We start from the raw sequence: 24,762 nt of genomic DNA, 5'->3' as shown, positions 1-24,762 counted from the left end.
ACCATTAGTTTGAAAACAAAACTATGTAAAAATGTATCTTTCAATGTATTGGTCACTGATGCTGTCATTTGATTAAAATTATCTTTGGCATTTGTACTTAAAAGCACTGACTTCAATATTTGGAACAGTGAGATTGATTATAGGGGCTCAGAATTTCATTATCACCTTCACGTGATTTGGGGCCAATTATTTATCTTTATGAGCTTTGCTGGGCTCCCTTGGAACCAGATAGGATTATGTCTGTCTCATTGCTTTGCTTTAAGAATAACTAAGGCTTTCTGGGCAGGAGAGGGAATTTCTCTGCTGCTTTCCCTTCCTGAGGGAAAACTGCCCCAGTCTTCACTGTTACTTCTCTCCCCAAGGAGTGGGGTCAGCTCTCTGATTGGTTGGGACTTTCCCTCTTTAAAAGCATTCTTGGTATTCCTGATTCTGATGTTCCAAGTGTTCTTTCTGCTTCTTCCCTTCAGAAACTGCCATTCCCTCTTATGCTTCTGGCCATGTTGGATGACTGAGCTCAGCCTTCCAAAACTTTGTAAAAAGGGAGAACCTGATGAAGGGATAGGAGACAGCTCTGACAGTCTTAGGAGATGTCATGAATAATATAGTTTTGAGGTTTTTCTGAGGTGAGGCCCACATCTCTGTGGCAGGGGGCCATTGGAGGGAGGCAGTAGTGACTGGGGAGAGTGAGGTCTCCACATCGTTGGCTGCTCCTCGTTATTTCTCAAATTACCTCATTCACACTCAGGAAGAATTCTTTCAAGAGATGTTCAGTTAGCTGGCGGAGCTTCTTAATTTTCTGTGCTGTTGATAAATTATATTGTTTGTTGTGTTTCCATGGATATTTCATTGGGAAATAGTTCACTGGAAAGGCAGAGGAGACTTAATCACACACATGGTTAACTAACTGCCAGAAAGAATCCAAAATCTCTTGACTTGAATTAAAAATATTTTTTAGCAACTAATACCTGCTTATTGTAGAAAAGTTAGAAGACAAGGATATGATTAAAAGTCATAAATACATTCTCACAATTTATATGGCTGTTGTTAAATTTTTTTGTATATTCTTTTAGAGTGTGCGGGTTATAGGCAAATAGATAATATATCTATAGTGTGCATTTGTACAGGGATATTTTTAGTTCATATTAGACATTCCAACTTCCTATCGTTTTGCTTTTTCCCTACCTTAACATATTTTTTCAGTTTATGTATCATTGATGCTGCCATTTGATTTAGCAATTGCAATTAAAATATTTAAGCATAGAGTTTTTTTAATATTTGAATTTTGTTCAATAAATGTATGTCATTTTCACTATCACTATTTGATAATTTGTCCAATTTCTTTTTTCTTTTAAGATATAAATATTTGCCTGTCCAATTTAAGTACAGTATAAGATCTGTTTTGTCACCATGGATTTGCAAATTTCTATCTCTTTGCATTTGTGGTTCAACCACTCTGACCTGTAGAATTCTGAAGTCTGAGTCTACAGTCATGTTTATTTTATGTTCAACTTGAAGACCCATCAAAATGGATGGTATTATATAAATCCTTAAACATACAACAGAATGAAGAACAACCAGAGATGTTTATTAAAATCAAATTTTTCTTTTGCATAGCTAATAGCTGAAGTAATTATAATTAGAAAGGAAGCTTTTTGCTGGTTCAAGATACTATGAATATGGGTATATATTTCTGTCTTGAATCCCTGAAGTTTACAGTTTTTTACTTAGTCTTTAAGGTGAAAATAAGTATGTTTATCACACAATGAGTGACAAGAGAAATAGTGCTTCTTGCAGCATTTTGAGATTCCCAAAGAAAGGGCTTTATATCCATGAAAGGTCCTATTTTGATTTATTTTCATTGTGTTTAGTTTACCTCCCTCATGGCTCACTGAACCACAAGAGAATAAATTTCCTGAAACGTTAACTTTGGCTTTCAAGAAATCACTTTGTGTCAAATCATTCATTATTCTGAGACAACTTCTTATTCTGCTATTCTCTAGACCTAGTGAATGACCTGACCTCCCCGTTCATAATGCGAGGGGCATTCTGAGTAACTAATCACAAAATTGGTAGAGTATGTGGGGCTTTTCTTTTCTGAATAAGCAGATTACTTGTAAAAACTATTTTCTTATTGGAAGGAGGAATGTTAACTTGAGGAAAAGATAGTGTGTCATTTTTTGTGGGTCATCAATTAGATTTCCTTTTCACATAGGTAAGGTAGCACCCTTCTCTGTTCTTTTTTTCAATTAGAGGATATAGAGAGGCCAGAGGGAATCATTTGGACATATTTGGTAATAGATTTGAAGGTTCAGCTGGTCCTCCCAGCTCAGTGTTTATGTGTCTAAGGCTAAAAATAGATCAATCAACACACGCATGCCTTTTGTTTCTTTAATTAATCTAATTTTTCTAGTGAGGAGACTTTTAAATGCATCATGATTCCTTTTACATGCTGACTAGTATACTGTCTCATACTTTTATAGTTTATTTTTAATGGGGGGGGGGGAATAGTGCCACACTTAAGCCTGTGATAGAAGAGGCTCTGATACAATTAAAATGAGCCCAACAGCTGTGGACATATTTCTGCACCTCCTTGATGAAGAAGTAATCTAGTTTGATGGATGTCTTTATTTCTATCTTAATCACAGCGTGTAAGATTAGCAATACGTGTGTTTCACTTCAGTTAATTACTCAGAACGCATGCACGAATACAGGGCTTTACTTCAATTAATTACTTTGAATTTCAATGAACATAGAAGAGACCACACCGAAAATATCTGTGAGAGATAAAGCTAATGAATGTTAGAGAAATCTTGTTTAACAGCCTCCTCTGGGTCTAGATTTTCTGCCATCACAGTGAAAAATCTGAAAATATAAACATGTGGAACAATAAATCAGATAACTGCATGACCTAATATCCTGTCTTTAACCATAGTCATTACTCGAGTGTTCAAAAAATAGTGAAAAACTATTGGATTATCTGTGCCATGGTTATAGGAAGAAAAGGAAAGGCATACGTTCTTACTCATACATTGATCTACCACTTATGGCCCTAAACATAAATTTTATTAGTGACTATTCTTTTGTCCTGGCTCTGGAAAAGTTTTAGACTTAAGACAAGATTATTTTCTCATTTTCATTGTATGTGCTAAAATGCCACGTCCTAAACACATCCTGATTGCTGGGCACCACATAAATAAACAGAGTTCTTTTATAGTTGGAAACTAGAAATGATCCTTTCACTGGCTCTGGGTTATGAGGAAAGCTTCAAAATTGAGAAATAATTATAATAACAATAGAATGTAGACTATAAAGAAACAGCCTAGAAAGGAAGACAAGTAAAATTTAAAAAGCAGTTTAAGCTTCAGGTTCATCTATCAGAGACAAAGACTGGTAGCTGGTTAAGTACACCCTGGAGAGAAGTCAGCTCACCAGCATGGATGCTGGAGTTCATTAAAAAAGGTACCTTCTAGAAACATGACACCAAAAGTAACAATCGTGTAAAAATCTAAATTTATTAGAAAGAATGGTTGCTGGGTAAAAGGAAAGTGACGGCGGCAAGTACAATAGAAAATGTGCCAAAAATTAGGCAAAGAAATTTGTTCAAAATTCCCCAAAAATAATGACTGAGAAGAAATCAGTTGTGGCTGGGACACAGTTAATTCACTATAACAACTAAAGTTGATAATTGTGGAAATCTATGTAGTAAAATGTATCCATAACCAGCTTAACACTTTCCCATGGGCAGCATTGCAGATGTCTTCACGAAAGAAGGAAGGACATATTTGTATCTGTTTTATATTAAAGCTAATTCCTATTTTTAGGAGAAGGGCCAAATCTCCTGAACTGGGAGGAACCCATCCAGGGTGCCTCACAGAAGTTAGTACCAATTTACCCCCTGTAAGCTCTGGGCATTTTCACGAGAAGTAAAAATGCAATATTGAATATATACATATATTTAATACCCTAAGAGCACACACCTCAGTGGAGCTTAAATTCTGCCCTCTGATAAAAGTTGTATTGTAACTCCATTTGTATCATCCCTTAAGGGCACATTTATTTATACAGCAGAGTTACGGTCACAGGAATTTCAAGTTTGGAAAAACATTCTTAAGGAATTACCTTCCTAGTTTCACTTTGACTCCTTTGTCAAATGAGCATTTAAAAACAGTTAAAAAGAAAGTGAAGCAAAGTAAAAGAAAACAGTAACAGAGAAGCCCGCACAGCTTTCAAAAACGCTAATAAAAAACTATCGACAATAAATGGGAAAAACATCAATTTATTTTAGGGGTTACATTCACAATATGACACAAGTTCAAGTGCCCCGTCTAAAAAAACTTAACAGATGAAAATACTTCATGGATTGCTGATGTATTCTTGAGAAAGAATATTCTGGTAGAAAGAACAGTTGCTTTCTGACTTCTGTTAGAAAATCTAAATTCCAACATAGTTGTTAGATGAAACTATACAATCCAAACCTCCTCTTATTGAAAATGGAATTTGGCTTTGGGTAAATGACTTCATTACTCATCTGTTAGTTATTCTTTGAACAAAAGCAGTTTTGTTGCTCAACCTAGGATTGGAACAGATAAATGCCTAACATCCCTTGCACTGAGGCTTGGGATGCTGGTAAGTGCCACGATATTAAAGGGTCTCAAATCAGATTCATTCACATTCAATGTCCATGAGCAGCAAAATACACAAATAATTACTTCTCCTGAGATAACTTAATTTTAGACTTTTCTCTGGTTACTAAACTGGAAAGTTCAGCTTTTCTGAAACCAAGATGTCATGTGTCCTATTGTCACAAGTACAATTAGACATAACTGACATTATAAAAATGGTGATTGTTCCAGAATATTTTGAAATGAGACAAAATGAGGCTCATTTTTATCCCTGAATTAATATGACCTATCCAGATAATAAAAAAGAGAGTTAGATTGTTTTTAGGTTACATTGGTTGATAAATGAAAGAAACAGTTGTAAACACCAAGTTATTGTGAAGGTACAAAAAAGGGTGGATTTCCCATACTGTATGTTTAGAAACCAGAGACATATACAAAGCCTTATTTTTATATCAGAACAATGTTAGTGGCTGATGACTTTGATTTTTATTTAAAAATAAGTATATATTAAAAATGAAATACAAAAGAAAAATTATTTTTATTTGTTGGCACTATTCTCATTTGACTTAATGTTAATACTTAAATTAAAAAAAAATTGAGCCTGAAAAATAAGTGAATATTCAGAGCTAAAACTCTCTCTCTCCTTTTAGAGAATTTTTTTTTTTTTTAGTACACCTGCCCTGCCTATTCTTTTTGGACATTTCTGTTTGAAAGCATGGTTATTTTTGTAAATTTCCTGTTTATATGCATTGCATAGAATGTGAAGATACGCTTCAAGACCCTACAAAATATCTATAGTTAGAGAAATTTTTGTTACTTGAAAGTCAGTAGGCATTTAAAAGTGAAATATTTATTAGTCTATATCTATGCACATATGTACATACATATATACATTAATTTTATATATGTGTGTGTGTACATGTATGTGTTTGTGTGTGTGTGTGTGTGTGTGTGTGTGCATATATATATATATATATATATATATGCTCCTATTAACCCCAGAGAGATTAGAAATAGTATGCATCTTTTTTATTTGAATCTATTTTCACCCTATTTTGGTCTGAAGTCTCTTTTATTGAATATCTGAAAACATAGTAGATATTCAATAAATATTTATCAACTTTGCAAAATTATGTTTTACACACTTAAAATAATGTCCAGTATTTCAGCAATTTCATTTATTTTTAGAAATCACAGGTAAATTTTAAAAAGTAAGTTGCCTTTATTTTAAAAACATTGTGTCAGGGAGGTGCCAAGATGGCAGAGTAGAGAGACTCACAGCTCACCCTCTCCCACAAATACACCAAGAATTAAATCTACAAACCCATTCATTGAATTGCACAGAACATCTACTGAACTCGGGCAGATTGTCTCTTTCTTCAAAATACAGGAGGATTCTCACAAAACTTGGTAAGAGAAAAAAAGAAAAAGGAAAAATCAGTGCAGGACTGGTTCTGCAGAGAGGGAGCAACATAGGAAGAAAGGAACCCTCACACTGGGATGCCCCCTCTCCAGCTGCGAGGTCAGCAGGGACAGAAGCAGAGCTTCCAGAGCTCAGAGGAGAAAGTGGCAGGTGCTTGGCAGACAGAACTAAGGGAAACTGGCACAGAGAGTCCCTGCAATCCCCAGCCCTAGATGCAAGCTGGCAGGGGTAAGCCAGGACTGGCTGCTGGAGATTGGTGAGGAGCCTGGGCAGAAGGCTGAAGCCCACACAGAGGAGGTGTCAGGGGACTGGAGGCAGCGTGAGCTCTGGCTGGGTGTGTATGCAGAACAGAACAGCCTGGGACACCCCCCCCCCCATAAAAAAGCCCCACTGCTAATGTGTGTTGGGGATGGGCACAACACAGCTGCACCATAGCCACTTTCTCCTTTTGGCTCCATTGTTGGTGTGTTCTTGCAAGAAGAGAGGTGGGGCTCAGTCACAGCCATCACTGCTGCATGGAGGTGGGGCTGAAAGCTGAATCCATACCTAGGGTCCTGCAACTTCACATATAGGACTAAGATTTGTTTACAGCCCAGGCAGAGAGGGTAGATTTACTCTCTCTGGACCCTTTGTGGACCCATGCCTCTGGGACTAACAAGTAGTGAGCGGAGTTCTGGCACAAGGTAGGGAAGAGTATGGGTATTTAAAACATTTACAACAGGCCAGCATATGCAGAGGAAGGACTGGAGTCTGCACTGACCCTGTGGTGCCCCACAGATTCAGGTGTGTGACTGCATGCTTGCTACAACGGGTCCTAGTGCCTGACATTGACAGATCTGCACTGGTGGTTCCTGGGGCCCAGAACCTGGGGGACACCAAAGCAGGTATCAACACTTCTGCAGCTAAGGCAGGGACAAAGGCAGTGTCACAAAGAGTACTTTATAAGCCCATGTAACGAGTGACAGACAACACCACAGAGGGCACTTCCCAGTGGACATCTGCTGACTCTTCCAATGCTGCCTACCACAGAACAGCTCAGAAACTGGTCTAGAAGGCCCCTGTCAGGGCTGTGATAACCACAGAACAAAAAAGGAGGTCCTGCTCAAGAACAACAATCAGGGCAGCTCTTATTACCACAACACCAGCCATGCCCCCAGTCAAAGGGATAACAGCCAACACACATGGAAGAAAGACATGGCAGCCATCCATACTAAGAACAGCCCTCGCAACAAAAGTTTAGACACACTGTTGACACAGGAACAGTCCCATTTAAAAACAAAAAACAAAAAACCCCCCACAGCCCTTAAAGACCACAGTGGATAACTGATACTCCTAAATCCATAGAGCCAGAGATATATAAGTAAAATGAAGAAGCAGAGGAACCACTCCCAATTAAAAGAACAAGAGAAGTCCCCTGAAAGGATGAACAATGAGCTAGACCTCGACAGTCTACTAGATCATGACTTCAAAAAGGGGGTGATAAAAGCACTGAAGGAAACAAGAGAGACTATGAATAGAGACACAGAATACTATAAAAAGGAATTAGAAACTATAAAGAGGAGCCAATTAAAAACAAAAACTCAATGGCTGAGATATGAGCTGAGCTAAAGGCAGTTAAAAGCAGACTAGCTAATGCAGAGGAACAAATAAGTGACTTAGAAGACAGGATAACAGAAGTCACCCAACCAGAACAGCAGATGGAATAGCAAGTAGAAACCAATGAAAGCAATATAAGGGACCTATGGGATAATATAAAGTGAGCCAACCTACGCATAATAGGGGTCCAAGAAGGAGAAGAAAAAGGGGATTGAATAAGTATTTGAAGAAATCATGACTGAGAACTTTCCAAACCTAAAGAAGGAAACAGATATCCAAGTACAAGAAGCACAGAAGTTCCCAAACAAGAACCCAAACAGACCTACACCAAGACATATTATAATAAAGATGGCCAAAGTTAAAGATAAAGAAATGATTCTAAAGGCAGCAAGATAAAAACAAAGAGTTAATTACAAGGGAACCCCCATTAAGCTTTCAGCTGATTTCTCTACACAAACACTGCTGGCCAGAAGGGAGTGGCAAGATATATTCAAAGTCCTGAATGAGAAAAATCTGCAACCTAGGATACTCTATCTGGCAAGACTATCCTTTAAAGTAGAAGGAGTGATGAACAATTTCACAGATAAGCAAAAGCTAAAAGAATTCAGCAATACTAAACCTATTCTAAAGGAAATATTGAAAGGTCTACTCTCAATAGAAAAGAAGCAAGAAACTATAGAAATGAGAAAATCATAATTGGAAATGCAATAACTACAATGAATTGCAGGAGAATAAATATGAAGATGTAAAAAAAAGACATCAAAATTATAAAAGGTGGGAGTGGAGCAAGAAAATACAGATTTTTTTTTCTCTCCTTTTTTTTCTTTTTTTTCTTCGTTCTTCTTAGTATGTATTTGAGCCTGCATGACTTACCAGTCTAAAGCAAACAGATATAGTAATGGATTAACATACTTGAAAAACAGGGTAACCACAAGTCAAAAACATACAGTAGAGTCACAAAACCAAAAAGGAATCAAGCTAATACAAAAGAAAATTATCAAACCACAAAAAGAAAAACAAAAAGGAAAAGGAAGGAACAAAGAAGAAATACCAAAATCAACTGGAAAACAGTTCAAAATGGCAATAAACACACATCTATCAGTAATTACTGTAAATGTCAAATGCTCCAATCAAAAGACATAGAGAGGCAGATTGGATAATAAAACAAGAGACCACAAGAGACCCACTTTAGAGTGAAGGACACACATAGTGAGAAGATGGAAAAAGATATTTCATGCAAACGGAAACAAGAACGTGGGAGTAGCAATACTCATATTAGATAAAACAGACTTTAAAATAAAGGCCATAAAGAAAGATAAAGAAGGACACTCAGTGGTCAGTGCTGAAGTTTGTTTCTGTTCTTCCTTTCAGTATATTACCGCTTATTTAAATGAGAGCTTCCTGGAAGAGACAGTGGTTACGAATATTGGCACTTAACCCAGAAGCAGAATTTGAATGAAATGTGGGAAAATAAACTCCTCTTTACCTTGATTTCAGGATTGATATCAGCAGGCAGTTGTCTCAGCTATAATTGTTTTCTGAATCTGCTGCTTTTTGAAATTACATTCGGTAAAGAAAGCATTCTAGTGAAGTGATGCACCACATGGATCTCCCTCACTTCTTTTTTGTCACCTGATCTGTTTGCCTTGCTGCAGTAGTGTCTTCAGTTTGTCATCCTCAGACCACTATCCCATGACTAGCCCCTGATATTTCAGGTAAGTGTTATTTCAAAACCTGTGTTGTCCTGACAGGCTGGTTCCTGGATGGGACATGGGGACCCTGCAGAACTAAAACTGGCCATGTGATGAGGAGAGACTGGGCAGCAGGGGGAGCCCAATCAGGTGGTGCAATCTCAGAATCCAGAGGATTCTGGCAAGAAGCATTAGCCAGAAGTCTAGGCAGTTAGGAGTCAAAGTGAGGACAGTAGTCATGGGCATGGGGATTTGGAAGGAAGTCTTCAGTATCAGGAGAGTGTGGGAGGCATGGGCCTGCATTTCGGTCCTAGAGCAACCACAGTCCTGGATGGGAACACAAGCAGAAGCAAGAGCAGCAAGGGAGAAACAAGACTCCCCTACCAGGAGGGGGGCCGAAGTGTCTAATCTTAGTTCTTAGGTTCACAGGTTCTTACTCCAAGAACCTCATTTTTAGAAGCTGGGTTTAAGGTCAGAATGAGATTTGATTCCAGGCTGACTCTTGGGAGACTTAAAATTTTCTTGTTTAGCATCAAAGATTTGTTCCAGAATCAGATACCAGAAACTAGAGAATTTAGTTGACCTATTCAAGATCACAAGCTAATTAGTATGGAGGCCAAAATTAGATCCCAGGTTTTCCATTTTCAAACCAGGGCTCTTTATGCCACACCAGAAACACATATAGAAATATTTAATTGTTTCTGATATGTTCACCTGTCACTTCTTTCATAACCATAAAGAGAATTAATAATTAGGGACAGATTACTGGAGAGATAGAGCAACTCACAGACACATCTAGTAAAACTATACACAAACTTGTCTTGGATTTTCAGAAAGCCTCAGAAGTGATTGATTTTTCTGATTATTATTTATACATCTCTATGAGTTGATTATAGATTCATTATAGATTGTCAACAATCGTAAGATTTTCACATTGGAAAGTTCCATTGCAAGTGAGTTACTAAATAATACAGTAATTCCTTGTGTCCATCTTACTGACAACTTTTTCTTTTCTTTCATTCTCTAAACTTTGCATTAAAGAAATTTCTTGAAATTCTATGTTATCATGAGTTGAGCTTTTCTGTCCTTATATTGCTCTAATTACCAAATTTTGAATTAAAAATTTATACAAGATAGATTCCTACATTATCTGAAAAATCAACCATTAATTCAAAGCAATTAATACTCTATCGAGTCATAATTGCATTTATAATTTTGTTTTCTGTTTTTGTCTTATAACCCTTAAAGTTAGTATAGACCCCCTCTTTTCATACATGAAATCATTTCACCTCCATCTTGCAGAATTGATGTAAAAGGAACCAATATTTTTTATATTAACCAAAACATAAAACAAGTACTATTTTGAAATTTATCAGATGGTGGTACTTGGAAATTAAGTACAGGATTACAGCATCGTTGCCTTAGAGATCTCAGGGTTTTGTTTGTTTTTAAGCAGAATTGATTTTTTTACCAGCAGAATCATGGAGCTTCCTGACCTTCATGGGCCCAGGACACTGATATGACAGTTTCATCTTTATTACACAGAATCACACTCAGCTGGAGACTAAGCTCTGCCATCAAGGTGCCTAGGGGAAGCTGCAGGTATGGAGAATGGGAAGAGAATGGGTCAAGGTGGAGAGGTTTTTGAGAGAATTTCTGCCACTGAGAGTAGAGATTCAGGCAGTCCACAGCAATGGGAAATTTTGATTTATTTATACCAGCCAGGGAAGAATAAGCAAAACATGAATGGCATGTCCAGAGATTGGGAGAAATATTTGAAAGAGCCAGAAAGAGAAGGAGAAAACATGATGTGAGAATATCTAGAACAAGCTGAAGTCTACTGTCTTGCTACTGAAAACATGAGTCGAGAGCAAGCAGCAGTCAGCACCAGTGGGAACTCGTTAGAAATGCAGCCTGTTGAACCCAGATCTGTAACTGAACAATATCCCCAGGTGGATGGTATGCACGTTAATGTTTGAGATTTAAATTTGGGGAGCTTTTTTTGACATTAAAATGAATAAAAATATAAATTCAAACATGATCAAAATTACTTAGACTTTTTTTTTAAAGTTTGCATTTTACATTTCAAAGCTCTAGGAAAATGTTAGAGAGCTTACCAAATTCTTTTTTTTTTTTTTTACTTGTAATTCACTCTCAATTTTTTGCCTATGAAATATTAATTATCAAGGTATTTATGAAGTGTGCTTGGTCCAAAGCATCCCATTAAATGTTTTATTATAATACTAAAATCTTTTATTCTTTTAATGGATTGAAATGTACTATGAGCTTGTTTTTTAAATTACAGTTGCATACTTCCCCCAGTTTTTGATGGTGAATTTTTCTTTTACAACATTAATTTTAATAAATGTGTGAATTTAAGCTTTGAGATTGCTTTACAAGTGTCACATTGCTTCCATTATGTTTACTAGATTGTAGCCCCCACGCCGTACTTTGTTTGGTTTTGTTTTATTTTATATTTATATTTATTTTATATCTCATTACTCAGCTTAACCCAATCACCTATTAGTCTTGGCTGAAAATACTTTTTAATGCTGTTCAAAAAACTCAAAACCCACCACCCAAAGCAAAGTTTTGCCAAAAAAATAGTCAAAAAAATGTGCTACCAGCATCGAAAGCAGTCTGCAAAGCCGAGTTTTAAAAAATATTTTCGACAAGGGCAGTACCAGTGGGTAAATGTCAGTTTCCCCAAGTGTCTGCTTTTAAGGAGTTTACATTCAGACATGTGTATAATTCTGATATATTTGCTAAAATTATCTATTTCATTGCCTTGAAAATATAGCAAAAGCTAAAGGGAGAAAAAAAGCTAAAATTCAAATTGTACCTTTCTTTCGTAATTATAGATGAAAACTTGTCTCACAAGTAGACACAGGGTAAAGCAGTTCATTATAAAAATGATAGAAGGTTCTAGGTCAAGCTGACTATTGGAAATAAAGCCACTACGAAGTTTCATCAAATATTAGGATTCAGTGCCAAGAGTTTTCATTATACACAGGGTATGAAGTACTTTATAAATCACCGTATCTGCTGACATTCAATTACATTCAGTCTTATTAATATGAACTGGAGAGTGTTTTTAGGTGTCTACTGGCAGTAAAACCAGCCTTTTTATTAAAAAAGCTGGGCGTTCACACATAGCCCAAAAGTTCACATTACACCTTTAAGCATCCAAGGTATAAGTGATGATTATTTTTAAATGTTTCAAACTACAGACCAATTACCTAAGAACCTAAAAAATAAACACCTGTCCATATGCCCAGGGTCTGACTGAAAGAGCGTACCAGAACCTGTGCAAATCGAGTAGTGATTTTTCCAAGAAAAAGTAGTCCTTCCACATCTCTTTCTATGTGATTTCTATTTATTTTACACAGTAATACATTTTTGTGAGTGAATCTGATATGATCTTTAAATAGTCTCAAAGTCTCTAGGAGAGGAAACACCTGCCCTGGTTCTTGCAATTCCACAATAATAGCCCCTGTGCAGAGCAAGTGATGTTGAAAATTATGACTCAACATTTTACCATTCTCACACTTCCTGGTAGTGTGGACTCATCTTTTCTCTCCATTCTATATACTCTCTTCCAGCTGAAGAATCCTTACATATACCTTATAGATATTAGAGGTTTGAAACATTGGCTGTATTTGAATCATTTATAAAACTATCGATTCCTGGACCTGATATTCTGATTTAATGTCCTGTGGGATACTCAGAGATGGTATTATTATAATTATTGTCATTACCCCTGGTAATTCCAATATGCAATCTGGATTGGGAGATGCCCTTAGACCATGGCTATGAAGAGCTGAAAAGCCTCTTTGCAATTTTGCAAGTAGTACAAGAGAGAGGAGATATTCTTGTAAGACTGTTCTTGAGGCCACCAAAAATTTTATGGCATTTATATTGAACCGCAGTGATCTTTTGAGATTTATTTGCATACTTATATTGAAATAAATATAACAAATGCACTTATGCCACATGTTTAGAAAGAAATAAGTATTTTGTTTAAATTGGGTTTAAATCATTTATTCAAAGCAAGATACTTCAAACGTTAAAATACTCTCTCTGGTGTCTAAGGGTTTTGATGAGAAATATTTTCCATGACCACAAGGGGGTGCTAATGAACTGTGAATGTAAATGGTGCACTTCAGAATTCAAGTAAAATTGGTAATCTTATTGCAAGTTGAAATCATTGTTATCAGAAAATTTTTCTTCTTTCTGGAAATAAATGTTATGATTTATAGTGACAGTAACATAAACTGCTTTTTATGCTGTATATATATTTTCTGCACGGCCGCAATAGAATAAAGGATTCTCTTTCCTGGGAAAGTATTTTCCTATAGAAATGTTAAAGTTTTCTAATTTAAATGCTTGGCTATTGTTAGAGTATAGATTCGTTAAATATGTTTTAAAGGGACAGATAAAAATGTTTCCTTCTAATTTTAAAATTATTCTAATGCCCAACTTGTTTTCCATGAAAATATTGTAGTTTTATCAGATTAAAAGTAACATTTATTTTTCTTATGACTAAGAGTGACTTTGAGAAGATTTAATTGTTTGTTTCCTAACTTGTAAACTCAGCATTGGAGTGTACTCAAAATTGACAAATGTGAAAATAATTTTTTTTTAGGAGCATTAAGAATTTGAGGAGATAACTATTTTACTTGGTTTGGACATTAAATAATTATTTCCACAAACTTAATTTTGTAACAAAAGAACATTCTAAAATATAAACACAGAAATCACCTATGGAATTTACTACAATAATTATGAATGCCTTTTATTTTGAGGCAGAAAGTGCTAGGATTTCATGAATAAAGAAGCCATGTTTCCTATTCTCAAGAACGTGTGTGCAGTTTAGTAAATTTAAAATTACTATTATAGTAGAGATTACGAGATTTGTGATTCCCTCTCCTTTCCTCCCCTCTCCCCTGCATCATCTGGTTAGGCCTCAGGATGAGACATCTTCTCATATGGGAAGACTCAAAGCATCCATTTTTTGGAATAATTGAATTTCCATGCAGCATGATGAGTTTGTAAGGAAGCTTGAGTTCCGTCTTCCTGAATGCCCGTACCGGACTGAGTTCTCCACAAGGATGTTGAGCTGCTTCCATGTTGAAGCCCTTCAAAGACCTTCTTTCGGAGATTTCAGAGCCTTTCATAGCACACCTCCTTTAGTTAAGTATTTTTTTCCATTTTTTATCATGTGCAAACTTCTGCGCATTTCTATTCTGAGGACCTGGGCTGGATTCACTGTGAGGCTGGTCCATGCTTCGGAAAGTTTAAAATAGTTAAAAGTCTTCAGAGATGGAGCTGAATGTAGTTATCATCATTGTCATTTAAATCAGGATTTTCTTGCTGCTGAGCTTCTCCAACGACTGCAGAAAGAGCTGAGTGAGTTTTGGCCACTCCTCTGTCTGGTCTCTTAGCTTGGGGTCAGGATTCCTGTCCCCTGGTCTCACTGACCACCAGCAGCCTGAGCCATATATGTTCCATGATGACTTGCCGAGATGCCTTTCCCTATGCGATGGAGATTCTGGTCTGTGTTTCGACTTTACTAACCTGTTGTTGGATCCTGTGGGTTCTGATCCTTGCTTAACTCTTTTGACTTGAATCACTTATTTGGCTGCAGATACGTCCCAGGCCATTTCTGTACCTGACCACTACCTTGATTGCCCAATCTTGAACTGATGTGACTTCTCCAGTGTCCACAGGACTCTGATGCATCCGTAGCTAACAGGTTGCACCTTACCTCACGATGTGTATTCTCTGCTTTCTCATGCCAGATTTTCCTATGCCACAAATGCAATGGGGTTATTCTCCTATGTATGCTTGGACACTTGCACTTCCCTTTTTTATGTCATCATCTATTGAAAACGTGACTCTTAAAACACTATTTCTACTTCCAAGACCTTTTATTTCACTAGAATGTTTCTCTTGTAAACATAGAATTTTCTTCTGTCCCATCATCTGAAACATACCCGTCTCTTCATATTCTGGCTATTTCTTTGTTGCCTAGATTTGAGTCAGATCTTTCCTTCATTGCTTTCTGGAGATGACAAGCTTGCCTTAGCATCAATCCTGGGTGCGAGTTATTAACTTTAAAAGGTTAGTTAGGTTCTTCGTTGAAACTAAACCTGCTGCTGGCGGCTGATTTTTATTGAAATGGAATTTGTTTTAAACAAGTTGATTGCTATGCAGAGGCTTACAATCAGTGAATGCACCAAAATTAAGTTACATTTTAGTTTATAGTGGATAAAAACTGCCTGGATAGGAAACAAAAAATAAAAGGGCAGTCTAGTTTCTGCTGGATTCAGGACAGATGCGTATGACTGCAGAAGATAATGTAAAGGAGCAAAACTGTAAACAGAAAAATGAGACAAAAAAGAATAAAGCTGTGAACTCAGCACAGAGTACATTCAAGTTAACTTCTATGACTGGTGGGCCAGGGGATTCTTGACAGAACCCACGGAGGATGAATTTTAGTCTTCAGTACTCCACATTCCTAAGTAATGCTTTCACTCGAGGTTAGAGAAGTCAGAATGAAATAAGATGAGAAAATAGACTTTGGGGACTCCTGAGTGAGGTTAAAAACTGGTCTGAATTGTGGAAATGGATGGAGAGATTTTTATAACTCTTAGAATAACCCAGTAAAACCTATCTTCAGGTAGCAAATGCAGAGCTTTCTGCTGTATATCAGCGACATCCCTACATAGTTAGAGCTTACTCCTCCCGTCCCTCTACATTTCTGCACCATAATCAGAAAGTTTCTGAACTTTAGTCATAATAACTTCTTATGGTGTTTATATGGGCTCACTATTGACAGAGTACTGGAGTAAATAAGGAGCATAGCTGTGTCCTTTAATCGGACGATAACATCATGGCAATGGTCACATTGATACTAGCAAGGTCCATGCGACATGAGGATCTCCCTACCCTTTATCACAGTCCAGTAAATATCTTAGAAATATCCTGCATTAAAAACACTATGGCAGAGTATTCTTGATTCCAAATTTTAATAATACAGACAATCAATAATTTTCTTGCTAATTGCCCATTGTAACACTGATATCAATAGACTTAGCAAGTTTAGTGACATCAGGTCACATTTCATATTTTTTTTAAAAAGTATTTGTTGACAACTAAAGCCTGTTATTTTTTCTAAGTCTGGTTAATTTTTGCCAGCATCTCAGTTTATAAGCTCTTTGTGACTTACATAACAAATGCAATAAGTCTGTATGCCTTTTAATTAAAATTCCATGTATGTGGTCTATTTATTCAGGGACTTCAAACTTTCTCCTCAATAGGATAGTTAATATAGAAAGTACATTAAGGGATTCTCAATTGTCATTTAAAACTCATTATTGGCGATGTGTAGCAGCAATACAGTGAAGTCATAAACACTTCTATATGCTTCTTTTACTATCTCATTTTGTGCAATTTTCTCTAAAAACAAATTTTCTGAATTTAACAAGGAAAATTTCATTGCTAATTAGATTGAGAAAATGGTCTAGGAACTAATGGAAAAAATAAATTTAAGAAGAGGGGGCAATTAGTTCAAAATTATCCATGAAATCTTTACTACTACCATGTAAGGTATATTTTCCAATTTACTTTAACATTCGTAAAGCAGTGCTTAAGATAATAAATGCATGCATACAAAAATGACTGGTGGAAGAAAGCGTATCTTATCTATATGGAAAAATGATCTCATATTCTTGTATATTTTAGAAAATTTATACTTACTATCACATAATTTGAAGATTTAAAAATCATGGTATTTGATGGAAAAAAAATCTACTGGTCACTTTTAAATGAGTGATACCACATATTGACAGTAGATGGCACCATTGTCATTGTCTGACAATGTGCTGCGTCAGAGTGGGCGGAGGCTCACGTGAGCGCCCGGTCTGTGCTTCAGGAGGCTAGAAGGAGGCTCATCCAAGAATCAATCTTGAAAGTCGTTATTAATTTGAAGTAACATCAAAGTTCCATTCTTTTGTCACTCTCTGTTTTAAGAGGACAAAAGTTCCCTTATCCTTTTGCTGTTCACTGCTCCATGGGGGGGTCGCCTAAAATTCTTTTAGATGTAATGATTTTCTTTTCAATGATGTCAGTGCTTTTGCTGGTACAACGGAACAAAGTCTAACAGAAATGACTCTGAGGAAAAACCCATCTCCTCATGATAAGGATGACAACACTCTTTATTCATCTTTGGTATTTATTATTCCTGTTCAGTAGCTTTAGGTGTGTAGTGTGGCAATTATCATAAAGGTTAGAGACAGTTTTTCATTAGCAAGATTATCTGTGTTTACATTTTCTTACAAATTGCTAAAATTACCTCCCACCAGCTCTTTTGTCAATCCCCAATCCATTTACTGCTAGTTTTTCTTTTATCCTAAAACAAATACCACAATAACAGCGACAACAATAAAATTTAGTTTACTACTTTTCCCTGCCATGGTTTGCTGCTTCTTTTGTCCAGTTTAATGTCGAGTCAGCCATTAGTCACTAATGGATTAGTCACTTGAAAAGGTGGATGTTATTGGCAGGCAAAAAAATGGATATTGAAGCATTTCTCTAAAACTCCTTACTAATGTTCCTTTCACAGGAACCGTTAAGCCTGCCAATCCCTTCTGGCAATATTTGGGTTTTGGTCCAATTGAAACGATAAGGCTTGCTATCCTGTGATTTTCATTTTTCTTTAATCATGGAGAACTAGCTTGCCTTCCTAGGATTTTCATGGTTGATTGATGGGGTGAAATAATGCATCGATAAAAGAAAAATTTGGAGACAACTCCAGGAAGATGACCTGTTTTTGTTTTACTTGCTGTTATGCTTCCCTCTAACTCAAAAAACTGACTGACGACTGTTATACTTGAGACTGTGTGTATGTGTATAATTTTCCTTCTCGTTCTTGAGATGTCTTTTATCTGCTACAAACGTGTATTTTATACGAACTAATTTGGGTATAAAGAGGGCATCTTCTGATTATCTGATTCACTGTATCTCATCTACTACTAGAGCTAAGGAAAAAAGCTAACTTTAAAATATCTGATTTGACAATCACATTTTTAAACAGAAGTGGTATAAACAAAGGTGAAACATATTTTCTAGGGCTATTCAAAGAGATCAGACATTGCATTTTGCTTAGATCAAGCATCATTCGACTCTGCTATCCTACTGGTTTGGCTGAATCAGGACGGAATTACTGCTATTCTTAAAATTTAGGATTGACATTAGATACCAAGTACCTGTGGCTGCTATTGAATGCCTCAGCCTTTATTAATAAGTGGAGCAATCTGAGACAAAATCATCTCTAATTTCTGTTTCAGTTTGATTCAGCTCAATCACGCTCAGGAATTTGACCTTGTTTTCATCAGAATCCACATAAGACTTGGCTTTCATTTCTGCAGATGTGCTGGGTGCTGTATACTAAAGGAGAATGCCAGGTGCTATGCTGCAAGTAAAATAAGACAAGTCCTCACATGCTTCTTGAAGTCAAGGAATGTTCTTATTTCTCTTTGTGCCGCACAGCTAGTGTGATGCCTTAGATAGGCTGTTGCATAGTGTGTTGCTTCTTGAATACTTACTGAAGCTTTGAACAGGACAGCTGGCTATCTGATCAGCCTGGCAATTCAAAGTCCAGTCTACCTTGGGCTCCCTACCTCAGTCCATCTTCTAAGCCGGGTACTGATCCTCTCTTCTACCCTCTCTAGAGACAAAGACCTTCCCTAAAAACAGTATTCTGTTTGACTTGGTATATGTGCCCTTCTTTAAAAAATACTTGGAGATTTTTATTTCTGGGTTGCATTTATTTTTCAATCTGAGATTTCATCAAGACAATACAAAAGATTAATTGGGAAATACAGAAACCATATATGTATATAGTATTTGATTTTTCATAAATTATAGACTCACATGTGCGATCATAGAACTGAACTTAGAAATTGTGATCTAGTTATGTCCAGGCAATGTAAGTCTTTTTCAAGATTTCTCTCAGGCATTTGGGATTTAAACTCAGTTAAATTCAGGGTTTTACCTCTCTCCTTTCTGTCTGCATTTGATTTTAAGTCATGCAGGTGGCACAGGGTACGGAGGGGCTTGTCTTCCTCAGTTCTCTGCAGATCTCTGCTGAGACATGCACCAGCTCTGTACAGTTCTCAGGCAGTGAGTTCCTTCACTTTGGCACTTGCTAAGAGTTATTAAGCCTCATTGCTACTGACAGAGAAGGCTCAAGTCTCTTTTCCTGTGGTACCCCTTCCTCATATCTGAGCGACATCTGCTAAGTGTCTCTCTCTGAGAACTCTGGCACTTTCCTCACAGGCGCTGGGAAGGGACACCCCTCTCATGTACTTCCTCAGGATGATGGGAAAGTTGCTGGGGCTACATCAGGTTATCCGCTGGACCCTGCAGCCCATCTGCGCCCCTGCTGCTCAGCATAGCGGCACGTGTGAGGAGTTCCAGGTGGACAGTGAGCCATTCTTCTCTCCCCTGGGGGGATCAACCGTATTAAGAGGACCACGCTTCTCTCTGCCTCCCCTTCCTCCATCATCACCCCCTTTCCCTAATTGAGAACAAGACGCAGGACTTCCATCCAGGCTGTCCATCTCTTACTTTGAATCCTCTGATTCTTTTCCACCTAGCTTGGAAGCTCTTCCTCGTTCTACAAAGTAGGCAAAAAGTGAAGTAAAGCAAACACCGTCCTCAGTAGACATTCTTCCAAGTGCTTTACACGTAGGCTGGCTTTTTAAAACTTTAGACTTTGCTCTAGGTTTTCTGATTCTTCCGTGGACATCTCTCCCTCTGGAAATGTTGATCTACAGAGTTCGAGTGTGTGTGGGAGTGAGAGATGGAAGGAAATCTTGAGCTCGTGCCTCACTACCACCCCAACCCTAACACGGTATAATGAACCCTGGGAGGAAGGCACCCTGGGGCACTGACTTAAAAAACCTTTATCACCATTCTATAAATAATTACTGTTACCTTTTACAAGTGAGAAACTGGAGATTTGGAAAGATAAACATGTCGTAAGACCAAACGACAGAGGAGTATGATGGCAGTGTGAATTCAATGCTACCTGTCAAACTTCTCTTCCTTGGGTGTTAGGGGAAAATTTTAGGCACAAATGCCCAGGGGATAGATTTCCTAGTTCTGGCCTGGTTGTCTCCTGCTGTTATTCCAGTTCTACATCATCTGCTTCTACAGTCTGGGAGGGTCCACAACCTCATTTTGATTCACACTGGTCCACATCAGAGTGTCTCTTTCCTGGCATCACTACTGACGGAATATTGTAAGTCCATCTTCTCTCTGACATTCTTAGTGTAGGCCGGGTTTCTCAGCTTTGCCATTACTGACATTTTGGGCCAGACAATTCTTGAACGGATTCTGATAATTTGGACAGTCATGGAGGACTGTTTTGTGTATTGTAGCAGCATCCTTGACCTTTACCTACAAGGTACCAATAGTACTCCCTCCAGACACAACAATCAAATATGTCTTCAGACTTTGCCAAATCCCCCTGGGAGCTGAAATTGACCACTCCCATTAAGAACTACTGTGTAGTTTTTTTTGTTTTTTGTTTTTTCCATCTCTGACTCTACTGTACTATACTGCTTCAGTATTATTTCTACTTACTTGAGACTGCAGAATTCTGTGTGAATGCTTGTACTATGCTCAGGGGCAGTCCAGTTTTGAAGGGCTTGAAGTTTATGTAGTTTAAGGGTCCCTAATTAGGAAAAGGAACACAGAATTATGAAAATAAAACTAAGCTTTAATAATAAGTTAGTAACTATTTGAAAGGACAAGAAAGAAATTACAATGAATCACAAGTTTTAAAAAGCTAATAAATACTACAAATATCATAAAATCCAGAAAAAGTACAATACATTTATTAATTAGCTGTTTATAACACTCTTTTGGACTGTATTTTTAGCTACCTATTCTTTGATAGCCTTTAAAGTTATTAACATTATTTTTTATAGAGAGAATAGATCATTTAGGTTTTCTCTACCATGGGTAGATGTGACATTTGTTTGTTATTCTTGATGTTTATGAAAAGTTTATTTCAGCCTCTCAACTTGTCATGCTTGTGATCCAATATATTGCAATGCATGAAACATGTGACTTTATACACAGATGTTTTTCTACTTTCAGTACTGCTACAGATTGGTGTTTTGTACAGGAATTCTGATGCATTCGATCTCATGTGATTGCCATCAAAAAAGAGATAAAATGGGGAGAGTGTTTAATAATAATAAATGTGGGGCATTATTGAGCTCATTCATAACAAGGGGGAATTCTGATTTGACTAGTCAACCAAGAGAACAAAATCCTTTGCTCACAATTTTACAGGTTAGATTATTGGAAGAATTTTCTACCGACTAGCTTCTAGATCCACACATTTCAAACCTTCTTCTTCTTCCACTTCACCCAGTCTTTTGCTTATCTTGGTGTCATAGGATGCATTCACATAGAAATACAACCCCTATTTTTCACAGTAGTATCACTATCCTGGGTAAGTCCACAAGGCACACAGTGGGCACAGTACACCAGGAAGGCTAGCAGTAATGTAATTATGCACAGAACTGCCTGCTAGCCCCATGAACATATCCCACTTTACTCAAACTAAATATATTCTCTACTCTCCTTGCTCTCAGAAGGAGCCCCAACATGCCGTGGCCACTGCAACACACCCTTATACAAGATGGAAATATCACAGGGAGGACATTGGAGTGGAAAGAGATGGAGGTCTTCTTTGATGGTAATGAAAACATCTTACTTTTTGCAAATTAAAAAAATACATTTCGATGGTCTCTCCCCGGGCCTCAGAGGTTACATGCGAAGAAAGAAAGCTGAAACATTGACTTAATTTAAAGCAAACACATTTTAACCATAGCTACAGGTTCAGGGGAAGATGGAGGAGAGAGGATGAGGACAAGAGATTTAAAGTGGGTCACAGAAAACAAGTGGAGAATAAAGAGGTCATGTTTTCTAAAAAAATGGAAGGAACATTTCCTACCAGTAGTCAATATGTCAGTTTTATGTTTTTATCTTAAAGCTAATAACACTCCCTCCCTCCGAAACAACACAGAGGAAGAAGGCATTTTGTAGTCCTTGAGGTACGTGGTGCATTTTCACTGGGTTAGGCGCCCCCTTGATTGGTTTTACTTGCTTTTAGAATTTCATATAAATGGAATTATATAGTATATACATTTTTGTATCTGGCTTTTTTTTTTTTTTTTTTTTTTTTTGCTCAGCATAATGTTTTTGAGATCATCCATATTGCTGCGGGTTTATCAATTATCTATTTCTTTCATCGCTGAGTAGTATTTCACTGAATGCTGTACTATGATTTGTTTATCCATTCATCTGTTGATAGATATTTGGGTTATTTCCACTTTTGGGGTATTATAAGTAAAACTTCTATGAATGTTTATATACAAGTCCTTATGTGGCTATATGGTCTTGTTTCATTGGGTAAGTAACTAAATTGGATTATAAGGCAGGCGTATGTTTAAAGAAATATTATGGGCAAATTAATTTCTCTACACCTCAGTTTCTGTAAAATGGATACTTCGGTATCTAATATATAGGATATGATGAGGCTAATCTATGCAGAGTATTTCACAACAAGTCTGGTAGATAGTATGCATTTAATAATGAGATGATGAAAGTTATTATGAAAAAAAATTTTTTTTTTCTCCAGGGCAGATGAAAATTGAGGTGCCAGTAACTAGGGTTGTAGGTTGCTTTCTAGATGCAAAAGGAAAATCAAATTTTTTGGAGCCTACTGTCAGGGTTCTAATGCCAGCACCATCACTTGGTTGCTTGGCATTTTTAGGGAAATTCTTAACCTCTCTGTGCACAGTTCCCTCATCTGTAAAACTGGAGAAATTCCTGTATTATTATTAATATTATAGTATTAATAGTACTAGCAGTATTCAATTATATTCAGATTTTAAAGGTAGTCTTTTATGTCGGGAAGGCATATTGTTCATACAGATTTTGTGTAGCCTGATATTCAAACAGAAGATGGTGAACTGCTTTTTATAATTGAGTTACTTTGTACAGGTTTTGTTTTTTTTTTAAGTATAATGGACTGTTTGCCTTTTTTTCCTTCTGTAAAATGCCCCTTATGCAGGAGAATATCTTCCCCTATAACCTACAGGTTTCATAGTCTCACTCAATCAAAGGATTCCCTTAAGGAGATTGTTCATTTTTTAAAACAACCTTGTTGGTGTTTATGGACATATATTGATGGAGATCTTTTTATCCTTAGCTGCCCTCTGAGATTTATATAATTTAGGATTTTGTTTTGAAGTACCTGACAGCTGAGGGAGGACATGGAGTTGAATGGCACTCTCAGACATGTAAGTCAGGAGCTGTGATGCATCTAGAGTTTTTATAGCCCAATTTCTGTAGCACATAAAATATCAAAAGCTCAAATTCTGCCTCACCTAGTAATGCCTGAATATAGGTTGCTATGGCATTAGAAGGGGCTGGAGTGATCGGGAAACCAAGGAGCTACTGTGATATGGGAAGAAAGGGACTTGCTTATATAAGCTTTCATGGAAAATTCTTTCTTTCAGCAAGAATAGACATACTGCATAAACTGGTCCCAGGAGGCTGCTGGGATTCCAAGTTCAGTGAAACATCGTTCACTTTTGTAAGCCAGAGCATCTCTGTTTTCATTTTGTGTCTTGATGTTATGATACTTCCATTTCCTATTCTGTAAATAAGATAAAATAAATAAATTTTCAACTAATTTTAATAAAAATAATGATTATAAAAACCTTAATTGCTTAAGTATGCACATGCAGTAGTTAAAGTTAAAAAGTGGATCCTTCATGAAGTCTGATAGGTTCATCCTCTAAATTCCCCATAGAATTTGGTTTATGCATTTGTCTTCTGCTGTTTATTCTGATTGTTGTCCTCCCAGCTGATTGCTAGAAGGCAGCGATCATGTCTCACTCATGGATAGCTGGTAGGACCTAGCCGAGTCTTGGTTTTATTGCCTGAGCTCACACTATGATTGAATATAAGAACATACCTGTTATTCTCAGTAAAACTCCAATTAATTCCAAGTTTTCTTCAACATTGTATCTCTGATGCCTAGTACACCACCAGCTTAAGGAGAAGCTTAGGATAATTTTAAATAAATGAACCACTTATTAGTCTTATTAAAATTTAATGGAAATATTAGATAAGGTTTTTAAACGTAATGGTTCATATGGAGAGGGTGAACAGTAAGCGTGATACAAAACACTTGTGAGTTTTTACATTGAATATGAATAATCTTTTTAAGTGTACGATAGAAAATTCTGGTGCAATGTGGACTATTGATGTTTCTGTTTGTAGAGCAAATGACTTCTGTTGAACTTTTTAGAATTAAAATTTAGCTTCAGAATAGTTA

General features: G+C 36.8%; 1 pseudogene; it reads left to right on the top strand.

The window, feature by feature from the left end:
* LOC102523161 overlaps positions 1 to 19,922 on the top strand; it is a 56,805-nt pseudogene extending 36,883 nt beyond the window's left edge.
* The last annotated feature ends 4,840 nt before the right edge of the window (positions 19,923 to 24,762 follow it).

The sequence above is a fragment of the Camelus ferus genome, chromosome 5, assembly GCF_009834535.1.
Source record: "Camelus ferus isolate YT-003-E chromosome 5, BCGSAC_Cfer_1.0, whole genome shotgun sequence".
Lineage (NCBI taxonomy): Eukaryota > Metazoa > Chordata > Mammalia > Artiodactyla > Camelidae > Camelus > Camelus ferus.
Note: the sequence above shows the minus strand (reverse complement) of the source record. Positions and strands in the feature narration are given on the sequence as shown.